The sequence below is a fragment of the Mauremys reevesii genome, linkage group 1 (assembly GCF_016161935.1).
Source record: "Mauremys reevesii isolate NIE-2019 linkage group 1, ASM1616193v1, whole genome shotgun sequence".
Lineage (NCBI taxonomy): Eukaryota > Metazoa > Chordata > Testudines > Geoemydidae > Mauremys > Mauremys reevesii.
Genome location: NC_052623.1, coordinates 89,587,016 through 89,603,451, shown reverse-complemented (window position 1 = coordinate 89,603,451; position 16,436 = coordinate 89,587,016).

Sequence of the window (16,436 nt, the reverse complement as noted above, 5' to 3'; positions counted from 1 at the left end):
CTGGACAGCAATCTGAACTCGTATGCAGTGGCCAGGTAGACAGGAAAAGCCCCGCGAACTTTTGAATATTTCCTGTTTGCCCAGCGTGGAGCTCCGATCAGCACGTGTGGTGATGCAGTTAAAAATCAAAATAAAGAAAGAGCTCCCGCATGGAAGATGCGGACGTGATCGCTGTAAGGGCAGGCAAATCTGTTCTATCAGCGCTCCGTTACAGAAGACGAAATTCAAAATCATTTTTAAAAAATCTCCAGACAGACGCCATAGCAGGGGCTCAGCACACTGCTGCGTGACAAACGTAACGGAAAGCCCAAGAATCAAATGGATGCTTATGGACTGGAGGACTCAAGCTATCCCACAGTTCTTGCAGTCTCCGAAAAGTATTTGCATTCTTGGCTGAGCTCCAAATGCTTCTAGGGTCAAACACAGTGTCCACGGTGGGTCAGGGCATAGCTCGGCAATTTACGCACCCCCCCCCCACCCCCAGAAGTGAAAGGGAAAACAATCCTCTCTTGACTCTTTTACATGTCACCCTATCTTTACTGAATGCTGCAGATAGACCCGATGCTGCAGCACTCAACACCAACATCCTTGCCCCCCCCCCCGCCATGGGTGGCTGATGGTGCAATACGACTGGTATCCGTCCTCGTCATCAGCGTATTGGCACATGGGGCAGTGCAAAAAGACTGGTAACCATGCTGACTAGCATCGGTGAGGTCTATCAAGGGTGCCTGGCCCTAATTTTTCCTGATAGATGGTACAGTATGGCTGATAACCATCGTCGTTATAGCAAAAGGGGGCTGAGCTCTGTCAGCCCCCACCCTTCATGTGTAAAAAAAAGATTCAATTGCCCCTGGACTAGCAGAGGGATGCTGGGCTCCTCTGCTCCACACTCCTTACTGTCCTGTCTGGACTATCATAGCAGCTGGAGGCTGCCTTCCACTCATTTCTCACTAACAAGTCAGTGTGTCTTATTCCTGCATTCTTTATTACTTCATCACACAAGTGGGGGGACAATGCTACAGTAGCCCAGGAAGGCTGGGGGAAGAACGGAATCAACAGGTGGGGTTGTTGCAGGAGCACCCCCTGTGAATAGCATACAGCTCATAATTTCTGCAGGATCTGACACAGAGCAGCTGCACTCTCTGATACAGTGGTTCTCTAGTACACTTGCCCATATTCTAGCCAGGACTGATTCTATTTTTAGAGACCAAAAAGGAGGGATTGACTCTGGGAGTCATTCCCAATTTTGGCTTTTGTGCCTCTGGCTAAGAGCAGCCAGGGGCACTTATGACAGCAGCAAATGGTGCAAAACGACTGGTAACCATGCTCATCTTTTTACCAATTTATGGATTGGTAGATGGTACAGTATGGCTGATAACCATCTCTGCTGTCATGCAAAAGCAAAAGCATGCTGCTGTGTAGCGCTGCTGAATCGCCTCTGTGAGCGGCATCTAGTACACATATGGTGACAGTCACAAAAGGCAAAACAGGCTCCATGATTGCCATGCTATGGCATCTGCCAGGGCAATCCAGGGAAAAAAGGCGCAAAATGCTTGTCTGCCGTTGCTTTCCCAGAGGAAGGAGTGACTGACGACATTTACCCAGAACCACCCGCAACAATGATTTTTTCCCCATCAGGCACTGGGATCTCAACCCGTAAATTCCAAGGGGCGGGGGAGGCTGTGGGAACTATGGGATAGCTACGGAATAGCTACCCACAGTGCAACGCTCCAGAAGTCGATGCTAGCCTCGGACCGTGGACGCACACCACCGATTTAATGTGTTTAGTGTGGCCGCGCGCACTCGATTTTATACAATCTGTTTTACAAAACAGGTTTATGCAAATTCGGAATAGTCCCGTAGTGTAGACGTACCCATACTGTCTCTTTATAGCTGGTGAGAACAGCCTCCAAGTTAGATCAAAATATAAGAAGCACACAATTTTTGTGGAGTTATGCAGACATATTGATCAACACATGCTTTAGGCCAATAAAAATTTTCAATTGAAAGGCTTCTGTTGTATGTACCTTATTTGATCCTCAACAATGCCTCACCCAAATGTGCAGTACAGAACAGTATATAACAAGTTATTCCAATATACCATAACGGGACCACTTAAATACTGCTGATTCCCCAACAATGAAAGCAAAACAAAAACAGAACATCTGAAGATAAATAAATACAAATATGGAGAATAATTGTAAATAAAAAACAGCAGCTCAAACACACAATTAGATTAATTACAATGGAAGGCACTGGGAAATCTTTGGTGTTTCTTCACAGCAAAGTCTATACACAAACTAGCCCACCTGAGCTAGTTTAAATCTAGTTATTGTGGATAATAGCATAGAAGACAGAACAGCATGGGCATCAGCACAGGTAGTACAAGCCCAGCATGGACCCTGACAGGGTGAATTAAATAAATGGATTTCTAATTGGATTATATAAATACTTTTTTCTTTAAGAAAAATCTATTTACAATTGATTTTTAAATTTGCCATAACTTATGTTAAATATCTAAACATAATTTAATTTTTCATGTTATAAGAAGTTCAAAATTCATATTAAGCAACACATGCTGGTTACCAAAGTTTTAGAGAAAGTCAAACCACTGAGCACCTGGAACCAGTTTGTGTTGAACTGCTATCCCAGGTTTTGACAGATTTTTAAAGGTACACAGAGAATATTTTCTTCATTTCAGTTTATTCAACTATCTTAGTTCAATTACTATAATTCGTTCACATTTAAGAAACCAATTGGGAGTTAAAAAACAACAACAGTTTTCCTCTTCCAATCAGTGAATAAAAACCTGATATGAAAAGGAAGTCTGCTGGTTCTAATTTTGAAGTGTGTTATGGCCAGAAATAATCAGTGCAATTCATTAACTACAAATAATATTTCTTTCATTTAATAGATCAGTTAGCTTAAAATGCAAAATGTAGCTTTATGGACCTAACAAATATAGTTAACTGTTTTTAATTATTTAATTTAATTTCAATTTCCATCCAAATAGATCTTACACAAATTTTGAGTAAAACAATAATCAGCTAGTGAAGAAACAGATCGTTTAACATTTTCTAACATAATTAAAATGCAAAAATTAAGAATCTGAATATATATAAAGCTAAATAATTGCTTAAACATATACACACATATATAGATATAGATAATATAGATATAGATAGATACACACATAGATATATCACACATTGTGTATCTTTGTACCTTGGTTGGCAAAAATGAAGCACCAATTTCAATGTAAACAAAAATTTTAGTTGCAAATCAGCATGTGTTATTGGTTATCAATCAGTGAGAACCAATGTTTCTTTAGGAAATTATCTACAAAGTATGAAAGCAAAACAAGATAAAAGTTGATTTAAAACAAGATTTTTTGCCTGCTTATTTAAATTGATTTGATTTAAATCAATCCACCCAGATTCTGGCTGTTCATTTGTCTCACTAGTTCACTCTGTGCTGTCTTTACTACTATTGTTACCCACACTAACTGGATTCAAGCTAGCTTGGGTAGGATAGCCCATGCATAGCTTCTGCTATGTAGGCATATCCACTACCTACACAGAGTGTATGGTGGGATGGAACATGCTGCCTGATAAATTCCTAAAAAGTTGCTATTCAGTAGTCAGATTTTTCTAGTGTCAAAGTTATTTGAAGAAATGATCTCTACCAGCCTGTGCATTAAACAGTTACTGTATTTCCTAAGTCAGTGCTGAGAAAGAAAAAATTCTGTGTTGCTTCAGCAGGATTTACTCTCACTAATTTTAGCAGCCTGTCTTGGGGTGAAATCCTGAGCCCACTGAAGGCAATTAGAGTTTTGCTATTGATTTCATTGTGGCCACAATTGTGTTCTTAATCTTCAAGGTTGCCAAAAGATTTAAAAGATTTTAAATAGCCTTATTTCCACTGCTCTTGTTTCCTCCTATCAATAGTCTGAAATATATTTTAGTATAAAAAGATGACTATATTTACTTTGTCATTATGCTAGAGAGCCTTGGTCATCCAATGAATCCTGTCAGAGTTCCTAACACAGATGCTCTGCCTCTCAGATGGTTTTCTTTTGAATCTATTTCCTTTCAAGTGACCAATATTAAACATATATTTAAGTCAATATATTTTCTTGATATAACCTTTCCCTTACTGAGGATCTCTTCTCCTAATTTGTTACCTCTTCTCCCTTCCTATTCTACTATTGAACACGTTATCTATAGGATTATGTTTGCTTGATTAAGCTTCCCCCTACTCCACATGAGGCTAGGTAGTGTGGAGCTTGACTAATTCTGTCTATAGTGGTCTAAGAAGAACCTCACCATTTCCTCTTTGAGAAAGATAATTCAGGAGAAAAGGAGTCTTTGGCTTTGAATTTAGGCATTATGCTTTCTGTTTTCCACAGGATAAAGAACTCTCAGTCTAGTTAGTTAAATATATTTCACTTGTTACATAAACTATTAAAGCAGCAAAAAGTCATATGTCTTCTTAGAGTTCAAAGAGAATATGCTGCTGGAAAAGAGTCAGTCTCTGCCACCACATAGGACCCAGTTCAAATCCCATTAAAGTCATTTGAGAAACTAATGGAATCCTCTTAATTTAATATGTAAACTTCTCCAAAGAAAGAGAAACACCAAGCCTTTCCACTTTTCAGTTACAAGAGAAGCAGTGCTCTTTAACCAGTTTCCAAAAAGGCAGATTCTAGCAATGTACAACATAATGCTTCAGAGTTTTATTTTGCATCTATCATGGAATAAGCACATCTCAGGTTTAGAAATTATAATAAGTTTTAGAAATTTCCAATACATTTTCACAAGTTTCCACGATCTTGGCCGAAAATTGTTCTATGAACCACATGAAAACTGCCATACTACACTCGTATTACTTTCTTAAATCAGGCAAATTCAACTTCCCTATCTTTCCCTCTCCAAACCTGAACACTGGGATCCTTCTTGTCCTTTTCCTATCCCCTTGCTCAGATTTATATACGTGTTCATCCTCTTCTCTTCTCAACTCACTCTTATGTGTGTTTTTTAAAAATAAATAAATAAACCAACCTATAACCCAAATAACATACCATAGAACGAATATAATGTTTGCCATATAACTAATATAAAGTTATCACTTTGTCTATATGTTGTGTTCCTTTCATCCCTGCCTTTTTCTGTCTTGCATAATTAGATTGCAAAAATCTTTGGGGTAGGGACTATGCCTCACTGAATATTTTCAGTGCCCAATAAATGATGCCAACTGGGACCTTTGGGCATTACCACAATAATAAAATAGATACAGAAATATAAGGAATTGGATGCTTTAAAAAAATAGTTTGTCATGGTTGAGTGGTTTAAAACATTTATAGTTCCTGTTTAAGCATCCCATTATAGTGTCTCAATGAGATGTGGTACACCTAACGATGGAAACCTTTAGGGGCTATATTTTCATCTTCATGGTACCATAGTATGGAAGTTTTTCTACTAGTTGATGTAGGTGCAGTGCACAGAAGAGATTACATACCACTAACTCTGATATTTTGTAATACTGGCATTCTTCACTTTGTTAGAGTAAATATTGAGGTTATACTACAAGAAAATAAAGCTTTTGTTAAAAAGCCCCATAGAAGTTGATATCTACTATCTATAGTATATTTATATTACTACTTTTCAAATATAGTTTTGAAAGTTAGGGTTCAATGACAAAGCTTTTTCATTTTGCAACTTTTCAAGGTTAATCAAGCTGTCAGAAAGAAATTGCAAATACTCATGCCTACAGTGAACATTACAAAATGTGCAATCACAGCAGGAAAAGGAATACCTTTTCCACTTGGTTGAAGTGCATTTATCGAGAGAGTTCTAAAGGAAAATGGTCTGTAACTTAGATGCAGTTAGGAGTCTTTTATAAAAATAGCTACAGACTCATGTCATGTTGTTAATACTTTTTCAAAATATTGCTTTGTAAGGACATAAACTAGGGATGAACTTAGAAGGAAAAGAACTGTGTGATAAAATAGAGCAAGGAAATATAAGTTATCTTTCAATTCGGTCTGATTCTTGCCGCTACGTTTTCAAAAAGGTTATGATTGTGTTGCACATCTGTCAGTGGCAATTGATTATCTAATTGGGCATGCAACTGCGCTTGCCTGCAGTTTAACATTTAAATAGGTATTAGATAGTAGCATAACTATTCAAAGCCAGATTGTGCTTAGCCCTTTGCAGATGCTAAGTGGGACAGGGATATTTCAGGTAGCACATAATGGGTAATAATATGAAAGGAGTCCATTCTTCTAAATCTAATATAGCTCTTTATTAAGATAACTATTTTGTGCAAGAAGTTGCTGACTTACTGGGGCCAGAGGTTACTAATACATATTCCATCCTAGGGGCATGACTTTTTTTTAATCTCCAGATCACTGTAGCCTGTTAGGCCTCATAGTCCTTCTCTTATGCTGGCCTTTGAACTAGTCTGCCACTTCTTGTTTGTCTTACTACTGTTGGTGGGGAATCATGTTTCCATGCTGTTGCTGCCTTCATTCTGTTCATTGGCATCCTGTTGGTTTGTCCTCTGTGTTGCTCATATAGTTTGTTTTTTCTGACTCTCCTGAATCAGGCCAGCTGATAGCTGAGGCTCTTTCTAGTCCTGGCCCCATCTATCTGGATGAGCCAGCTATCTGCCTCTACTCCACAATTCTCTTTGGTTTTGTCTCCACTACTGTTCAGAGTTTGTAGCTATGTCAAATGACCTGTGCTCCACAGCAGTTTGGACTATTGCTTTTCATCATTGCTTTGTGTGGCTATTTAATGGTTGGACTCAGACCTCCTCACCTGTGAGCAATGGTCTCAGGTCATTGGATCCTTTGTAGCAGCAGGCTGCCTGCTTAGCTTGGCATTCTTTTAACTGCTTCTGTGTATTGTCCATTGTTCCTCCACTGGGCTGCAGCAGAATATCCCTCATGGGAAGTCAGGTTTTGGTTCTTGGATCTGCCAGTCTCATTTTAGGAGATGCCCCCAAAGCCACAATTGAGAAAGAAGGCCACATTGGTTAAAAAAAGAGGTGGGAGAGGAAAGAAAGAAAGAAAAAAGAAAAAAAAACCTGGCTTAGAGGGGAAGGCAGATATAATTATTATTTTTAATTAGTATATAACAAATGGAATAAAGGGGAAGTTGACAGCCATGACAATAAATCAGAAGCTAGAAATTGTAGAAAATTGTAAAAGAAAAAAGTACACAAGGAGAAATCTATGGCCAGCAGAATTAAGAACAATGAGAAGTTTAAGTATATTAGGAACAATAACAAAAAACCCACCCTAATAGTGGTACTGGTCGATTACTAGATGTAAGTTGTCAATAATACTGCGGAAAAAACCAGATATGTTCAATTAATATTTGTTCTGTATTTTGAGAATAACACTGATTTAGTCATATATGACAACACTTTCCATTCCAATAGTAATGCCAGAGCATGTTAAACAGCAGCTCAAAAGTTAGACATTATAAAAATCAGCAGGTCCAGATAGCTATCTCTTTAAAAATTCTTGGATTCAAGTTGAGGAGCTTGCTGGACCATTAATGTTGATTCAATAATTCTTGGAACGCTAGGGAAGTTCCAGAAGACTGAAAGAAAGCTAATGTTGTGCCAATACTTGAAAAGGGTAAATGGGATGACATGGGCAAATTGTAGGTCTGTCATCCTGACATCAGTCCCAGGCAATATTATGAAGTGGCTGATACAAGACTCTGTTAATGAAGAATTAAAGGAGGGTAGTATAATTACTTGAAATGAGATGGGTAACATCACGACAAATAACTTTGTCAACTGGACATATCCTATTATATTCTGAGCTACCAAATGCCAGTGGCATACACAAAAAATGGTGTGGGATTGATATTATCAAGGGGGACAGCTAAAAGCCTGGTAGAAATAGCACCACTTCCAGAAAGGGTTATAACAGCATGATTTACATTAAATTTCCAGAAAGTATTCATTTTTCAATACTATGCTCTAATAAATCAAGCTAGCCAAGAGAGAAAAAAAAGAACACTTCTACCAACAGCCTCGGAGCATTGTAGATAAGGCCCCAGAAAGGGATGTCTTCCTAGAAAATGGAGACACAAATGCTAAAGTAAGGAGCAACAATACTGAAAAGGAAGTAATTATGGGGAAACGAGGCCTCAGTGAGTGAAATGAATGAAAATGTTGAAATATTTGCTGATTTTTGTGGAATCAGCAGCCTGGCCATTGGAGGAATTATTTCCCCTCACTGTTTTATCTACAAGGTAACTTTGAAGTCACCAGACCACAGAACAGGGAACCAAATTGATCACATTACAATTTGGCACAAATGAAGAACTTTAAAGGCTGTATGTAGCAGGAATGGGGCAGATGCAGGAATGGACCATGCATTAGACTGGCTACAATGGCATGTAGCTGATCTGCGACAGCTAGTAGCAAAATATCTCCAAGAGCCAGTAATGGGACACTAGTTCGGGAGGACTCTGAGTTACTACAGAGAATTCTTTCCCAGGTCCCTGGCTGCTGGGTCTTGTGTAACTGACTGGATATTTGGGTACAGAAAAGAGTTTTCCTTCAAGTCATATTGGCAGAGACTCTGGGGCAGGGGAGATTCACCTTTCTCCCCTTTTGCAGCATAGAGCATGGGTTACTTGAAGGTTTAAACTACTGTAAATGGTAGATTCACTGTAATTTGAAGTCTTTAAATCATGATTTGAAGACTTCAGTAACTCAGCCAGAAGTTATGGGTCTATTACAGGAATGGGTGGGTGAAGTTCTGTGCCCTGAAATGTGCAGGAGGTCAGACTAGGTTGTCATGATAGTCCCTTCTAGCCTTAAAGTCTATGCATCTATGAGGTTGTAACGGTGTCCCTCCCGGACCCGGTGCCCCTTGTCCTCGGGCACTGCCCCCTGGCAGTACACCCACTTTCTGGGTCTCCCCACCCAGGGGAACCCCCACCCACTATCCCCATCTCACCTCAGTATGGCCACTGCTAGTTAAACATTAACTAGCCCCCATTCCCTGAGGCAGACTGCAGTGTAAGTGCCACTCAAGGCAAGGAGGGGGTTGGACCTGCTGCCTCTGCCTACCCTTGTGCTACCCTGAAACCCCAGAATCTATTCAGCCTTACCCTAAGCCTGCAGACTGAGGGGTTTCCAGGCCGGAACTCCCTGGCTCCTCTGGCCTTCTCCCAGCCCTGCTCCAGTCTAGGTACCCTGCTCAGCTCCCAGCAGCCCAGGTCCCTCCCTCTCAAGGGGCTAGAGAGACAGTGGCCTGCTTTGGCTTCTAGCCCCAGTCTTTTTATAAGGGCCATCTGGACCCTCATTAAGTCAGCTGCAGCCTGATTGGAGTGTGGCCCCCAGCTGAGGCTGCTTCACCCAATCAGCTCCACTTTTCCTTCCCTGCCACAGCCCTCTCCCCAGGCTGTTTTAAGCCTTTTAACGCAGGAGCGGGTGACCACCCTGCTACAGAGGTCTTTAGAGACTTGAAGAACACAGTGGATATTTTAGCAGGGTTCTTACAAAATATATGGGAAGAAGAAAAAAATACCCAACAAATGGGAAAAGAAAGGAGAACAAGTCAGTGCAAAGGCTAGAAGGACATTCAATTGCTGTCCATCCCACGTAAAGTACTTCCATGCATTATCCTAGGGAGTCTACAGAAAACAGTAGTTTCAAGGCTATGACAAGAGCAAGCAGGATTTAGACAGGGTACATGAGTACATCAAATAGTAACCATACTTATCTTCATAGCACTGCCAATTAAACCACAATCACTGTTCTCCATAAATTTCACAGATTTCCAGAAAACCTTTGACAAAGTGGATAGATCAGTCTTATGGAAGTTGCTACCTTACTATGGAAACCCCTACAAGTTTGTAAATATTATTCAGAAAAGGACATGCCACATAATACATTACAGTAAACTGAATAAGGCATGCAAGGTAACTATCCATGCCACACAAGGACATCTTATGTCACCCATGACCTTCCTATTGGTCATGCATGTGGTAATGAGAAAGACCATAGAACAGCCAAGGGGTATACAATGGACTTTCACACAGAAGCTAGATGTCCTCAACATTGCAGATGATATCAGCCTACTGTCTCTTACCCACAGGGATATGTAAGCTAAAGCAAAGTTATCTCCAGACCTATATACAGATCATCAACACCAAGAAAACGAAAACCATGAGAATCTACACACAACATCAATAACACTTTCTGGGATTTACATAGGAGAAGTCCAACACTTCATATATCTTGGCAGCACTGTGAGCAAAACAGGTGGAACAGATGAAGACATCATAGTCAGAATAGTGAAAGCCAGAAATGCCTTTGTGACCCTAAAATCAATCTGGAGAAACAGACATTTTGCTTTCCAAACTAAGCATTAAATATTTAACAGCATTATAAAAATCTATCTGACTATCTAGCACTGAAACTTGGAGATTTATTAAGACCTTGCGTTTGAGCTGGTATACCCAGATAAGGGGGAAACCAGAAGCTGCAGGAAGGAGTCCAGAGAAGGAACAACAAGGGCTGAGGGAAAGCAGACCACAGTCGCAGGTTTAGGGTCCCTGGACTGGAACTTGGAGTAGTTGGCGGGCCTGGGTTCCCCTTGTGATGGGATGGATCACAAAAACCCTCTCGGAGCTGCCTCCTGATGTACCAAGACTACTTCTACCCCTGCCTTCCCTGCCAGCTCAGGGCCCCAGCATCCTGTCTTGCTGAACCAGACAGTCCCGTCTGCTCCAGCAAAGACGCAGGGTCTGAATTACTTGCCCCAAACCTGCAGCTAACAGAAGTGTTCCTGAAAGCAGCTAACAGAAGTGTTCCTGTCTTTAACACTCAGATGCCCAACTCCCAATGGGGTCTAAACCCAAATAAATCCATTTTACCCTGTATAAAGCTTATACAGGGTAAACTCATAAATTGTTCGCCCTCTATAACACTGATAGAGAGATATGCACAGTTGTTTGCTCCCCCAGGTATTAATACATACTCTGAGTTAATTAATAAGTAAAAAGTGATTTTATTAAATACAGATAGTAGGATTTAAGTGGTTCCAAGTAGTAACAGACAGAACAAAGTAAGTCACCAAGCAAAATAAAATAAAATGTTCAAATCTATGTCTAATCAAACCAAATACAGATAAGATCCTCACCAGTTCCAGAATGCTCCCTCTTACAGACTAATCTCCTTTTAGCCTGGGTCCAGCAATCACTCACACCCCTTGCAGTCACTGCCTTTTGTTGCAGTTTCTTACAAGTATCCTGGTGCGTGGAGAAGCTATCTCTTTAGCCAGCTGAAGACCAAATGGAGGGATCTCCCAGGGGTTTAAATAGACTTTCTCTTGTGGGTGGAGACCCGCTCCTCACTCTTATGCAAAGTCCAGCTCCAAGATGGAGTTTAGGAGTCACCTGGGCAAGTCACATGTCCATGCACGACTCACAGTTTTTACGGGCACCATCCATTGTTCTTATGCTACCTTGAATGTCCTCAAGTAGACTTCTTATGTGGATTGGAACATTTCAAGATCCATTGTCCTCTAAGTGTTTCTTGATTAGGTACTTAATTTCAACATTATTTTCTCCAGGAACTAACCAAATGCTCTACTATGGTTATTTAGAAATCAAGCCAGTACACAGCCAACATTCATAACATTCATAACTTCGAATACAAAAATGATACATGCATACAAATAGGATCTACGTTCAGTAGATCATAACCTTTGAGATATGTTACATGGCATATGGAGCACAAAACAGATTCTAAGCATCTTTCCATAAAAACCTTATGGGAGGTACCATCACACCCCTACTGGCCACTGGGGAAATGGCACCATCAGGGCAGAGCTGGAAAAGCCTGCCTGGGACTATTTCTGTGAAATGACATTGGGTAACCTCCAAAAGTGGAAAGTACACAGTGACCTGGCTGGAGGGCTGAGCCACGAAGAGGAGGCTGAAGTTCCTGGAACGAGAGAGGCTGCAAGGCAAGACACCACCACAAGAAGAGGTGTCACATGTGATGAGTGGACCCTGCCACTGATCTTATTATCTAAAGTGCAAGTTTTTAGAAACAGCTGCTTCAGATAAACCAGGGATCGGCAACCTTTGGCACGCAAACCACCAGGGTAAGCACCCTGGTGGGCTGGGCCAGTTTGTTTACCTTCCGCAGGTTCAGCCGATCGCAGCTCCCACTGGCCGCGGTTCGCCTCTCGAGAAAAATAGGGGTGGCGGGAAGCAGCATCCAGCACATCCCTCGGCCTTCCCACAGCTCCCATTAGCCTGGGATGGCAAACTGCAGCCAGTGGGAGCCACAATCGGTCGAACCTGCAGAAGCAGGTAAACAAACAGGCCTGGCCTGCCAGGGTGTTGAGCCAGGTGCCCAAGATTGTCGATGCCTGAAATAAACTCTCATCAGATGGACAGGAAAAAAAAGTCACAGATGAATAGCTTTGGAGAAGGACAAAACAAACTGATAGGAAAGGAGATTATGGAATAACAGTAGAGGTGGCTAAGACACATGGAGGAAGGAACTGAACACAACAAGCACTGGACTGGAATTCCCAAGGCAGTAGGTGACAATGTGGAAATTTGCAACAGAAGCAGAACTGAAAGCTATCTAAAATGTCATGAGATGCAGCTAAGATTTCAGCAAAAGAGCTCCAAAGTTGAAAAGCCACGCTGAAGCCTTATGATCCCATTAAATTAAAAGGAATAAGTCAAGTACATATAATTAACATCAATCAGCACATCTTTATGAAAAACAGATCATGTCAAACTAACTTGATATCTTTTTTTGATGAGACTTCAAGTTTAATTAATAAAGGTAATAATCTTGATGTAATATACTTAAACTTCTCTAAGGCCTTTGACTTGGTACTTAAACGATGCAAAATTAACATGACACATTAAATGGATTAACAACTGGATAACTGACAGGCCTCAAATGTAATTGAAAATGGGGAATAATATTAGAGTGGGTGTATTTCTAGTGGGTTCCCATAGGCATCAGCGGCCCTATGCTATTTAACATTTTAATCAATGAACTGGAAAAAAAAGGCACAACCACTGGTAAAGTTTGCAGAGCACACAAAAATTGAAGGAGTGGTAAATAATCAGGAGGACAGGTCATAGATACAGACAGATTTGGATTCCTTGATAAACTGGGCACAAGAAAACTGTGTTTTAATATGGTTAACTGTAAATGTGTACATCTGGGAAAAAAGAATGCAGGCTATACTTACAGGATGGCATCTCTGTCCTGGGAAACTGATTCTGAAGATTTGTGGGACGGGGAGATAGATAACTGAACACAAACTCAAGTGCCACATTGCTGGCCAAAAGAGGAAATGTGATCCTTGTATGAATAAGCAGGAGAATCTCAAGTAATAAGACATCAGAGGTAATATAATCACTATTTGGCATACTGAAATATTGTGTCCAGAATTCAAGAAGTATATAAATTGGAGAGGGTTCAGAGAAAAGTGACAAATGGTTAAAGGATTAGAAAACATACTTATAGTGACAGACTCAAGGAGCTCAGCTGATTAAGTTTAACAAAGAGAAAGTTAAGGGGTGACTTGATCCAAGTCTTTAAGTATCTACCTGGGGAACAAATATTTGATAATGGGATCTTCAGTGTAGTAGAGAAAGGTATAACATGACCCTGGGGCTGAAGTTGAAGTCAGAAGTGGAAGTAAGTTGTACATTTTTAACAATGAATAATTAAACATTGGAGCACTCTACCAAGCATCATACTGGATTCTTCACTGGAAATTAAAAAAAAAAAATCCAATCTTGATTTATTAAACAAACAAACAAAAAATTGTTGACGTATTTCAACAAGCAATTATTTCGAGAAAGTTCTATGCTCTGTGTCTTGCAGGATGTTGGACTAGATGATCACAGTAGTTCCTTCTGGTCTTAGAGTCTATGAAAATATAGATATAACGTCTGATACACACTGAACTAGTTTCAATCAGCATAATGAGGTCTCTTTGCAAGCTTGACAATTCCTTCTTCTGATGGAAGTCTGTGATAGTTACAAAGGGTTCATGTGGGGTCTATTTTTAGCTTCAGTTTGCCCTGTAGGTATCCCTTTCCTTGAAAATTTGGCCTGTCAGCAGCACCTCAGGTTTTCACCAAGTGCATGGCAGTTGTGGCGGCATTCCTGTGCAAGCAGCAAGTATGACCTCGATGACTGGCTTATCAAAGGTCGTTCCAGATCTCAAGTGGAGGTCGGCTTCATAAGAAGGATGTTAGACAAACTGGGTCTCCTTCTAAATGAGGTGAACTCAATGCTGACTCAACTCAAGCCAGGACATACCTCCTAGAAGCCAGGTTTTGGTCACTGGGCTACATCATACGGGGCCTCAGGCAGTTCCTCACCATTACAGCAAGTAATTGCCTGAAGATTCTAGGGCACATGGCTGCTTGTACCTACGTAGTACAGCATGCCAGACTCAGCCTTCACACACTTCAGTCATGGCTAGCGTCAGTATATCGATCAGTTCGGGATGCTTTGGACAGTATCATAACCCTGCCTCACCTGATACTAGACTCCCTCCTGTGGTGGCTTGACCCACAAATAGTATGTGCAGGTGTCCCCTTCACCACCCCACAGCCATCCCCCTCATTAGTGATAGACACATCAGATTTGGGCTGGGGGGCACATTTTGGAGACCTCAGGACACAAGGCCCCTGGTCTCAGGCAGACCTTGCTCTGCATATCAATGTCAGAGAACTGAGAGCAGTGGCCTGGTGTGCCAAACTTTCAGAGTCCATTTATCAGGGAGATGTGTATCAGTCCTCATGGAGAACATCACATCAATGTTTTATATCATCAAATAGGGGGGTGCACACTCCTTTCCCTGTGCCAGGGAGCCCTAATGGTGTGGGACTTCAGTGTAGAACACTCGATACACCTGCAGATATCATACATCCCTGGGATACAGAATGAGCTGGCGGGTTGGCTCAGCAGGTCTTTTCACGACCACGAGTGGTCCGTCCAGCCAGACATAGTGAGCTCAATCTTCCAATACTGGGGCTTTCCCCAGATAGACCTGTTCACCATGCAATGCAACAGGAAGTGTCAGCTGTTCTTCTCCTTCCTGAGTCACAGCCCAGGATCCATAGTGGATGTGTTCCTCCTTCCATAGGAAGGCCATCTCCTACACACATTCCCACCGGTTCTTCTGATTCACAAGGTGTTCCTCAAGATCCACAGGGACCAAGCCCTAGTGATACTATAGCTCTGGCCTGGCCACATCAGCACTGCTACACACAGCTCCTGGAAATATCCATGGCAACTCGGTTACCCTACCACTCGTCCCGGACTTCATAACACAGGATCATAGCCACCTTCCAACATCTGAACCTCAAATCACTCCACCTCACAGCATGGAAGCTCCAGGGCTGAATGCTGTGGAGCTGTCCTGCTCTTATCAAGTCACACAAGTTCTCCTAGAAAGCCTTCCACAAGGCCAACGTACCCTGCCAAGTGGAAGAAGTTCTCAATCTGGTCGGAGCAGCATCTTCAGATTCCGTCACTTGTCTCAGTGCCATTTATACTGGACTACTTCCTCCATCTTAAGCAACAGGCATTGTCCATGTTGGTTGTCAGTAAGGATTCACTTGGCTGCCATCTCTGCCTTCCATCTGGGCACAGAGGGGCTGCTCAGTCTTCATGAATCCAATGGTCAGCCATTTCCTTAAAGGTCTCGACAGACTATACCTGGCTTGGGTCCTCAATCTGGTCCTTTCCAGACTTATGGGACTACCATTTGTGCCACTGGCAATATGCTCTCTGCTTTATCCCTCATACAAGGTGGTGTTTCTGGTGGTGATAACCTCAGCTAGGAAAGTGTCAAAACTCAGAGCCCCCTTACACTGTATTCCATAAGGACAAGGTTCAGCTCAGACCTCACCCAGTTTTTCTCCCAAAAGTTGTCTCCCAGTTTCACATCAACCAGAACAGTTTCCTCAAAGCATTCTACCCTAAACCACTTTCCAATGACAGGGAACAGAGGCTTCACTCATTGGATGTCTGCAGAGTACTAGCCTTCTATATAGAGGAAACAAAGCCATTCCAAAAGTCCGTCCAGTTATTTGTGGCAGTGATGGACAGAAGGAAAGGCCTCTCTGAATCATCACAATGTATCTCGTAGTGGATCACATCATGCATTCGGGAGTGCTACGACTTGGCAAAAGTGCCTGCTTCGCTGATCACTGCTCACTCCACCAGGGCTCAGGCCTCCTCAGCAGCATTCCTGGCGCAGGTCCCCACACAGGAAATCTGCAAGGCAGCAATGTGGTCCTCTATACACACTTTCACCATGCACTATGTGATCACTCAGCAGGCCAGAGATGACGCAGCCTTCAGATGAGCAGTGCGCCAATCAGTGGATTACTCCAACCCCA